General features: G+C 39.4%; 1 long non-coding RNA gene across 1 annotated transcript in view; it reads right to left on the bottom strand.

The window, feature by feature from the left end:
* Window positions 1–966: 966 nt before the first annotated feature.
* LOC122423790 overlaps window positions 967–11,034 on the bottom strand; it is a 281,212-nt gene continuing 271,144 nt past the window's right edge. Inside the window, exons 3-4 of the long non-coding RNA XR_006264221.1 lie at window positions 1,831–1,904; window positions 967–1,006 (exon numbers count right to left, since the gene is read on the bottom strand). This is a non-coding gene — a long non-coding RNA (uncharacterized LOC122423790). The remainder of the gene's footprint in view (window positions 1,007–1,830; window positions 1,905–11,034) is intronic.

Genomic DNA, 11,034 nt, shown 5'->3' with positions numbered 1-11,034 from the left:
GAGAAAAGTCTACAGTTTTATTGGTTTGTGTTTATATAAAAATTCTTTGTAAGAATAAACAGGAAAGCAAGTAAAAGTGATTTCCTGGGACATTTCCTGAGCCAATAAGAGGACTTATGTGAAGGCAACTTTTATTGGATACATTTTTGTAGTTCTGATATTTGAATCATGTGAAATAAGCAAGAAAAAAGAGCAGGCAGAGAGACAGGAGGAGGGAAGGAGGGAAGAAGGATGATTCAGGAGACTTCAGTTTAGTTCAGTTCACTGTCTCAGTCGTGTCTGAGTCTTTGTGACCCCATGGACTGCAGCACGCTAGGCTTCTCTGTCCATCACCAACTCCCGGAGCTTACTCAAACTCATGACCATTGATTCAGTGATGCCATCCAACCATCTCATCCTCTGTCATCCCCTTCTCCTCCCACCTTCAAGCTTTCCTAGCATCAGGGTCTTTTCAAATGAGTCAGCTCTTTGCATCAGGTGGCCAAAGTATTGGGGTTTCAGCTTCAGCATCAGTCCTTCCAATGAATATTCAGGACTGATCTCCTTTAGGATGGACTGGTTGGATCTCCTTGCTGTCCAAGGGACTCTGAAGAGTCTTCTCCAATACCACAGTTCAAAAGCATCAATTCTTTGGCACTCAGCTTTCTTTATAGTCCAACTCTCACATCCATACATGACCACTGGAAACACCAAAGCTTTGACTAGACGGACCTTTGTCAGCAAAGTAATGTCTCTGCTTTTTAATATGCTGTCTAGGTTGGTCATAACTTTTCTTCCTAGGAGCAAGTGTCTTTTAATTTCATGGCTGCAATCACCATCTGCAGTGATTTTGCAGAGCCCCAAAAAATAAAGTCTGTCACTGTTTCCATGATTTTCCCATCTATTTGCCATGAAGTGATGGGACCAGATACCATGCTCTTAGTTTTCTGAATGTTGAGTTTTAAGCCAACTTTTTCACTCTCCTCTTTCACTTTCATCAAGAGGCCCCTCAGTTCTTCTTCGCTTTCTGCCGTAAGTGTGGTGTCAGGAGACAGGGGGGAGAAAAGGACAGGGAAAAAAATTTAGCATGAAAAGATAGCTGCTGGAAATAATTTGTGATTATTTAGGCATCACAAAGGGGAACAAGTTGATGATATTGAAAAGGAAAGCAAAGAACAAGAATCTACTGGGAACTATATTCAATATCTTGTAATAAACCATAATGGAGAAGAATATGAAAATATTATATATGACTAATTTGTTCTGTTGTAGAGCAGAAATTAATACAACATTGTAAATAAACTGTACTTCAATAAAATAAATTTTAAGAAAAGAATAGTGAAGCAGAAAATTTGCTAGAAGAGTAATACAGACACACACGTGTTCATTCTCCTACTAAGTTGCTTTAGTCGAGTCTGACTCTTCCTGATCCTATGGACTATAGCCCACTGCAGGCTCCTCTGTCCATGGGATTTTCCTGGTAAGAATATTGGAGTGGTTGCCAATTCCTCCTCTAGAGGATCTTCCCAATCCAGGACCAAACCCGCATCTCCTATGTCTCCTGCAGTGAAAGTGAATTATTTACCTCTGAGCCACCAGGGAAGCCCCTACACACACACAGGCACAGATATATGCACACAAACACACATACACATTTTTTTTCCTAATACATTGTTATCTTGAGCAATGCAAATTATGGTAGCTGACTCTTCAGTCTTGTTCTTCCACAAACTGGTAAGCACAAAAGTGACTGTATTTTCAAAGACAGAAAAGCTTCTAAAAGCACCTGTATGAAAGCCAGGAATGGATTTAAGATTCAGGTCCTGAGACCTAGTCCATCATCATACTTACCCATCCCATGAAACGATACTCTACAATACCAGCACCAGACAGTCACTATGGGCAACAGATCACGCAGGATGCATCTGGACATAAAAAGAGAGACTAATCAGAGATACCTGGTCATTAACTTTGCTCTTTACAGGGTAAGAACATGGTATGCATGTTGGGGGTGAATTGAGAACCAAGAGGCTCCCATTGCCTGGAAATACCACCGTTCATAAACAAATTAAATCTACATAGCATCTTGAAGCACCCAGTAAGCCCCAAGAGAGAAAGAACCATATTAATTAAGTTAATTAATACTGTTAATTAAGTTTTTCAGACCCAATGAGGGGTTTCCCTGGCTCAGACAGTAAAGAATCCACCTGCAATTCAGGACACCTGGGTTCGACCCCTGGGTTGGGAAGATCCCCTGGAGGAGGGCATGGAAACCCACTCCAGTATTCTTACCTGGGGAATCCCATGGACAGAGGAGCCTGACAGGCTACAGTCCACGAGGTCACAAAGACTTGGACATGACTGAGCGACTAAGCCCACACAGAGCTAGTGAGACCCAACCCTACACCTGGAAGCTTCCCAGCCATGACATTCCCCCACATCAGAGATCCCTGTGGACCTCAAGGAGTGCCGTCAAGGCGGGCTGCCCTGTGCCTGCTCTCCGGGGTCAATGCTGTAGCTGAATAGCTGTGTGTGTGTTCAGTCGCTCAGTTGTGTCTGACTCTTAGCTACACCATGGACGGTAGCCCACCAGGCTCCTCTGTCCATAGGATTCTCCAGACAAGAATACTGGAGTGGGCCGCTATTTCCACCTTCAGGGGATTGTCTTGATCTAGGGATTGAACCCACATCTCTGGAGTCTCCTGCTTCGGTAGGTGGATTCTTTACCACCGAGTCACCTAGGAAGCCAGGTGTATAGCTGTGCCCTTTGTCAAGTAATCCAGAATTCTTTTCAAATCTGTAAGTAAGACAGTGCATGATAAAGAGGGGAGATGGCTGAGGAGAAAGAAGAGATGGGGTAAGAGAGAAGAGAGGGAATGAGAAGGGGACAGAGAAGATGAGCAAGAAAGACAGAGGAGGGAGGAAAGTAGATAAAAAGCAGGAAAAGGAGAAGGGGGAAGGGGGAGAGGAGAGAGAAAATGGCAGGAGAGAGGGGAATGACTTATTGGATGCTTGATGTGCCCTCCTACTTTTTAATTGAAGCATACTTAATATATAATGTTGTGTTAGTTTCAATTGTACAGCAAAGTGATTGACTTCTGTGGTGTGTTTAGTCACTCAGTCATATCTGACTCTTTGCAACCCCTTGGACTGTAGCCCACCAGGCTCCTCTGTCGATGGGGTTTCTCTAGGCAAGAATACTGGAGGGGGTTGCCATACTCTCCTCCAGGGAATCTTCCCAACCCAGGGATTGAACCCAGGTTTCCTGCATTGCAAGCGGGTGATTTACCATCTGAGCCACCAGGGAAGCCCAAGAATACTGGAGTGGGCAGCCTATCTCTTCTCCACGGGATCTTCCCAACCCAGCAATAGAACTAGGGTCTTCTGCATTGCAGGAGGATTCGTTAACAGCTGAGCTACTTGGGAAGCACAATTCAGTTTACATATATATATACACACACATATTCTTTTTCAGATTCTTTTCCATTATAGGTTATTACAAGATATTGAGTCTAGTTCCCTGTGCTATACAGTAGGTATTTACTGTTTCAGTTCAGTTCAGTCACTCGGTCATGTCTGACTCTTTGCAACCTCATGGACTGCAGCACGCCAGGCTTCTCTATCCATCACCAACTCCCAGAGCCTACTCAAACTCATGTCCATAGCATCAGTGATGCCATCCAACTATCTCATCCCCTTCTCCTCCTGCCTTCAATCTTTTTTGTTTACCTAGTTTATATATAGTGGTTAGTTTGTATCTGTCAATCCCAAACTCCGGATCTCCCCACCCCCACCACTTTCACCATAGTTTGTATTCTATGTCGGTGGGTCTATTTCTACTTTGTTATAAGTTCATTTGTATTCTTTTTTTTTTTTTTTGAGATTCCACATATAAGCAATATCATGCAATATTTGTCTTTCTCTGTCTTACTTCTCCACTACTCTGTCCAGGATGGTCCATGCCAACTGCGGTGTTTTGGTTTTTTTTTTCTTTTTCTCTCTCAGTGATGACCTGCCTCATGATATGACTCGTTCAAGCTACTTTCTTTTCTTCATCATTTCAAAGTAATGTATTTCTAATTTCCTGATGATTTTTCTCCTTCAGTTTCCACTGAAGGTGAAGAGAACCACTATAAAGGTTTTATGCTAGCATCTAGAATATCAAACTCCACTAGTAATTTTGCTGTACCTCAAAAATATCATCTGTCAGCACTTAAGGTCAAACTGTTCAGTAATGAACATACACACACCTAAAACAAAACCTGTTTCTGAGACACACAGCGAGGACACAGGTAATGCTTACACAGCCTTGTACTTCCCCGATATCCTGCCAGTGCCTCAAGGCAACCCTCCAGGGCAGGTCCCATCCTTTTCAGTTACCCAGTTACCTTCCCTTCTGGTTACCCATGAGGCTGGGCAGGGTGAATTATCCACATTGGACAGCAAAGATGCCTGTCACGTTTAGACCTTATTGTTTCAGAATTCATATTCTTTCACAGTACCATCAACATTCCTGGGTATTGCTTTTATTCTATTTTTTCCCCTAACCCTTATCCATTGTGACCTAACATTCCACTCGGGTTAATCTCACCTGCAGATCACAGCTACCTTGGTCTTCTAACTCTACCAATAAGGAAATAATTTCATTAAGTAACCAATTAACTTCAGAAGGAAATGGCAACCCACTCCAGTATTCTTGCCTGGAGCATCTCATGGAGAGAAGAGCCTGGAGGGCTACAGTCCATGGGGTCGCAAAGAGTCAGATATGACTGAGCGACTAACATACAGACAACCAATCAACAGGTCATCATTATGTATTCCTTCCTGGGTGCAAAAGCAATCTGCCATGTCTTTGGCATCTTTGCTTGCAGAACTTCTGAGAACAAGAGCTGTGATTTACTTCTGAGCTCCCAGAATTACACATCCCTGAAGTCTATACAGATTACTATTCTCTCCTTTCTCCATCCTGAGTTGAAGACTGTAATGGCAAAATATGCCATACAATTTTTAAAAATTCTGTACCAACATGGTTGAACAAGCACAGGAAATTTCAATATCTATTTGACTGAGAGAGGTGCAAAAGAAATGCTATTTACTATACACATTGGATTTGCAGTAGATTCCAGAAATAATTACAGGATTTGTTTAATAAAAGCTATGACAACAAAATGGAATACTGGTATATGCTTCCTCAGGGTCATTTTTCATTTCTATATCCAATAAGTATTTATTGAGTCTCTACTAAGTTCCAGAATTATGCTGAATACAATCTAGATAATACAAAACAAGACCTGATAATGTGTGATGCCTACCAGGGAAACATGGCAAGGAGTGTTGGGCTAGGTATTCAGATACCTGGATTACAAATCTGTCTGCAAACAAGTGCTGTGTGATGTTATGTGTGTGTGTATGTGTGTGTATATGTGTGCACACGCGTGTGTGTGTGTTAGTCACTCAGTTGTGTGCAGTCACTCTGCAATCCCATGGACTATAGCCTGTCAGGCACCTCTGTCCATGAAATTCTCCAGGCAAGAATACTGGAGTGGGTTGCCATTCTCTTCTCCAAGGGATATTCCCAAACAGGGATTAAACCCAGGTCTCCCGCATCACAGACAGATTCTTTACCATCTGTTGGGCAAGTCATTAATCTCTGAAGTTCTCTTTCCTTAGCTATAAAATAACTTAAATTATTTCTTCATTCAGGTCTCTCTCAAGGTTCAAAGTTGTATGGTCTGCAATAGGTGCTGAATGGTCAATAAAGTTGAAAAACACAGATATTTGCCTAAAGACAAAATATTGGTGAAATTCCAAAGTTAAAGAAAAAAACCCCAGGATCCACTTTCGGTATTGCCTGATAAATTACTTGATCCTTTGAAATGTTTATCTTTTCTTTTTTTTTCTTTTTTTTTTTTTTAATAATTTTATTCATTTATTTCACTTTCATCCCTTCCTCAATACATTTTCTTTCTTTCTTTTTTTTTTTTATTAGTTGGAGGCTAATTACTTCACAACATTTCAGTGGGTTTTGTCATACATTGATATGAATCAGCCATAGATTTACACGTATTCCCCATCCCGATCCCCCCTCCCACCTCCCTCTCCACCCGATTCCTCTGGGTCTTCCCAGTGCACCAGGCCCGAGCACTTGTCTCATGCATCCCACCTGGGCTGGTGATCTGTTTCACCATAGATAGTATACATGCTGTTCTTTTGAAACATCCCACCCTCACCTTCTCCCACAGAGTTCAAAAGTCTGTTCTGTATTTCTGTGTCTCTTTTTCTGTTTTGCATATAGGGTTATCGTTACCATCTTTCTAAATTCCATATATATGTGTTAGTATGCTGTAATGTTCTTTATCTTTCTGGCTTACTTCACTCTGTATAATGGGCTCCAGTTTCATCCATCTCATTAGAACTGGTTCAAATGAATTCTTTTTAACGGCTGAGTAATATTCCATGGTGTATATGTACCACAGCTTCCTTATCCATTCATCTGCTGATGGGCATCTAGGTTGCTTCCATGTCCTGGCTATTATAAACAGTGCTGCGATGAACATTGGGGTGCACATGTCTCTTTCAGATCTGGTTTCCTCAGTGTGTATGCCCAGAAGTGGGATTGCTGGGTCATATGGCAGTTCTATTTCCAGTTTTTTAAGAAATCTCCACACTGTTCTCCATAGTGGCTGTACTAGTTTGCATTCCCACCAACAGTGTAAGAGGGTTCCCTTTTCTCCACACCCTCTCCAGCATTTATTGCTTGTAGACTTTTGGATAGCAGCCATCCTGACTGGCGTGTAATGGTACCTCATTGTGGTTTTGATTTGCATTTCTCTGATAATGAGTGATGTTGAGCATCTTTTCATGTGTTTGTTAGCCATCTGTATGTCTTCTTTGGAGAAATGTCTGTTTAGTTCTTTGGTCCATTTTTTGATTGGGTCATTTATTTTTCTGGAATTGAGCTGCAGGAGTTGCTTGTATATTTTTGAGATTAATCCTTTGTCTGTTTCTTCATTTGCTATTATTTTCTCCCAATCTGAGGGCTGTCTTTTCACCTTACTTATAGTTTCCTTTGTAGTGCAAAAGCTTTTAAGTTTCATTAGGTCCCATTTGTTTAGTTTTGCTTTTATTTCCAATATTCTGGGAGGTGGGTCATAGAGGATCTTGCTGTGATTTATGTCGGAGAGTGTTTTGCCTATGTTCTCCTCTAGGAGTTTTATAGTTTCTGGTCTTACATTTAGATCTTTAATCCATTTTGAGTTTATTTTTGTGTATGGTGTTAGAAAGTGTTCTAGTTTCATTCTTTTACAAGTGGTTGACCAGTTTTCCCAGCACCACTTGTTAAAGAGGTTGTCTTTTTTCCATTGTATATCCTTGCCTCCTTTGTCAAAGATAAGGTGTCCATAGGTTTGTGGATTTATCTCTGGCTTTCTATTCTGTTCCATTGATCTATATTTCTGTCTTTGTGGCCAGTACCATACTGTCTTGATGCTGTGGCTTTGTAGTAGAGAGTCTGAAGTCCCAGGCAGGTTGATTCACTCCAGTTCCATTCTCTTTCTCAAAGAACTTTGGCTATTCGAGGTTTTTTGTATTTCCAATACAATTGTGAAAATTCTTTGGTCTAGTTTCTGTGAAAAATACCGTTGGTAGTTAATAGGGATTTGCATTGAATCTATAGATTAATACTTGGGTAGAATAGCCATTTTGGACAATATTGATTTTCCAATCCATTGAACACGGTATGTTTCGTCCATCTGTTTTGTGTCCTCTTTGATTTCTTTAATCAGTGTTTTATAGTTTTCTATGTATAGGTCTTTTGTTTCTTTAGGTAGATATACTCCTAAGTATTTTTATCCTTTTTGTTGCAATGGTGAATGGTATTGTTTCCTTAATTTCTCTTTCTGTTTTTTCATTGTTAGTATATAAGAATGCAAGGGATTTCTGTGTGTTAATTTTATATCCTGCAACTTTACTATATTCATTGATTAGCTCTAGTAATTTTCTGGTAGAGTCTTTAGGGTTTTCTATGTAGAGGATCATGTCATCTGCAAACAGTGAGAGTTTCACTTCTTCTTTCCCTATCTGGATTCCTTTTACTTCTTTTTCTGCTCTGATTGCTGTGGCCAGAACTTCCAACACTATGTTGAATAGTAGTGGTGAGAGTGGGCACCCTTGTCTTGTTCCTGATTTCAGGGGAAATGCCTTCAATTTTTCACCATTGAGGGTGATGCTTGCTGTGGGTTTGTCATATATAGCTTTTATTATGTTGAGGTATGTTCCTTCTATTCCTGCTTTTTGGAGAGTTTTAATCATAAATGAGTGTTGAATTTTGTCAAAGGCTTTCTCTGCATCTATTGAGATAATCATATCTTTCAATTTGTTAATGTGGTGTATTACATTGATTGATTTGCGGATATTGAAGAATCCTTGCATTCCTGGGATAAAGCCCACTTGGTCGTGGTGTATGATTTTTTAATATGTTGTTGGATTCTGTTTGCTAGAATTTTGTTAAGGATTTTTGCATCTATGTTCATCAGTGATATTGGCCTGTAGTTTTCTTTTTTTGTGGCATCTTTGTCTGGTTTTGGAATTAGGGTGATGGGGGCCTCATAGAATGAGTTTGGAAGTTTACCTTCATCTGCAATTCGTAAGGTGAGTAAGATAGGTGTTAGCTCTCTCTTAAATTTGGTAGAATTCCTCTTTGTGAAAGCCATCTGGTCCTGGGCTTTAGTTTGCTGGAAGATTTTTTATTACAGTTTCGATTTCCTTGCTTGTGATGGGTCTGTTAAGATCTTCTATTTCTTCCTGGTTCAGTTTTGGAAAGTTATACTTTTCTAAGAATTTGTCCATTTCATCCAAGTTGTCCATTTTATTGGCATAGAGCTGCTGGTAGTAGTCTCTGATGATCCTTTGTATTTCAGTGTTGTCTGTTGTGATCTCTCCATTTTCATTTCTAATTTGTTAATTTTTGGTTTTTTTCTCTCTTTGTTTCTTAACGAGTCTTGCTAATGGTTTGTCAATTTTGTTTATTTTTCAAAAAACCAGCTTTTAGCTTTGTTGATTTTTGCTATGGTCTCTTTAGTTTCTTTTGCATTTATTTCTGCCCTGATTTTTAAGATTTCTTTCCTTCTGCTAACCCTGGGGTTCTTCATTTCTTCCTTCTCTAATTGCTTTAGGTGTAGAGTTAGGTTATTTATTTGTTTTTTTTTCTTGTTTCTTGATGTAAGCCTGTAATGCTATGAACCTTCCCCTTAGCACTGCTTTTACAGTGTCCCATAGGTTTTGGGTTGTTGTGTTTTCATTTTCATTCATTTCTATACATATTTTGATTTCTTTTTGATTTCTTCTATGATTTGTTGGTTATTCAGAAGCGTGTTATTTAGCCTCCATATGTTTGAAGTTTTAACAATTTTTTTCCTGTAATTGAGATCTAATCTTACTGCACTGTGGTCAGAAAAGATGACTGGAATGATTTCAATTTTTTTGAATTTTCCAAGACCAGATTTATGGCCCAGGATGTGATCTATTCTGGAGAATGTTCCGTGTGCACTTGAGAAAAAGGTGAAGTTGATTGTTTTGGGGTGAAATGTCCTATAGATATCAATTAGGTCTAGCTGGTCCATTGTGTCATTTAAGGTTTGTGTTTCCTTGTTAATTTTCTGTTTAGTTGATCTATCCATAGTTGTGAGTGGGGTATTAAAGTCTCCCACTATTATTGTGTTACTATTAATTTCCCCTTTCATACTCGTTAGCGTTTGCCGTACATATTGTGGTGCTCCTATGTTGGGTGCATATATAATTGTTATATCTTCTTCTTTGATTGATCCTTTGATCATTATGTAGTGTCCTTCTTTGTCTCTTTTCACATCCTTTATTTGAAAGTCTATTTTATCTGATATGAGTATTGCGACTCCTGCTTTCTTTTGGTCTCCGTTTGCATGAAACATTTTTTTCCAGCCCTTCACTTTTAGTCTGTATGTGTCTCTTGTTTTGAGGTGGGTCTCTTGTAGACAGCATATATAGGGGTCTTGTTTTTGTATCCATTCAGCCAATCTTTGTCTTTTGGTTGGGGCATTCAACCCATTTACATTTAAGGTAATTATTGATAGGTGTGGTCCCGTTGCCATTTACTTGTTGTTTTGGGTTCACGTTTATACAACCTTTCTGTATTCTGTCTAGAGAAGATCCTTTAGATTGAAGAGCTGGTGTGCTGGAATTCTCTCAGCTTTTGCTTATCTTAAAAGCTTTTGAATTCTCTTTCATATCTTGAATGAGATCCTTGCTGGATACAGTAATTCTAGGTTGTAGGTTATCTCTTCATTACTTCAGTAGTCTGCCATTCCCTTCTGGCCTGGAGGGTTCTATTGTAGATCAGCTGTTTATCCTTTATGGGAATCCCTTTGTGTTTTATTTGTTGTTTTTCCCTTGCTGCTTTTAATATTTGTTCTTTGTGTTTGATCTTTGTTAATTTGATTAATATGTGTCTTGGGGTGTTTCGCCTTGGGTTTATCCTGTTTGGGACTCTCTGGGTTTCTTGGATTTGGGTGGCTATTTCCTTCCCCATTTTAGGGAAGTTTTCAGCTATTATCTCCTCGAGTATTTTCTCATGGCCTTTCTTTTTGTCTTCTTCTTCTGGAACTCCTATGATTCGAATGTTGGGGCGTTTCACAGTGTCTCAGAGGTCCCTGAGATTGTCCTCATTTCTTTTGATCCTTTTTTCTTTTTTCCTCTCTGCTTCATTTATTTCCACCATTTTATCTTCTACCTCACTTATCCTATCTTCTGCCTCCGTTATTCTACTCTTGGTTCCCTCTAAAGTGTTTTTGATCTCATTCATTGCATTATTCATTTTTAATTGACTCTTTTTTATTTCTTCTAGGTCTTTATTAAACAGTTCTTGAATCTTTTCAATCTTTGTTTCCAGGCTATTTATCTGTAACTCCATTTTGTTTTCAAGATTTTGGATCATTTTTATTATCATTATTCTAAATTCTTTTTCAGGTAGATTCCCTATCTCCTCCTCTTTTGTTTGACTTGGTGGGCATTTTTCATGTTCCT

Source organism: Cervus canadensis, chromosome 21 (assembly GCF_019320065.1).
Source record: "Cervus canadensis isolate Bull #8, Minnesota chromosome 21, ASM1932006v1, whole genome shotgun sequence".
Lineage (NCBI taxonomy): Eukaryota > Metazoa > Chordata > Mammalia > Artiodactyla > Cervidae > Cervus > Cervus canadensis.
Note: the sequence above shows the minus strand (reverse complement) of the source record. Positions and strands in the feature narration are given on the sequence as shown.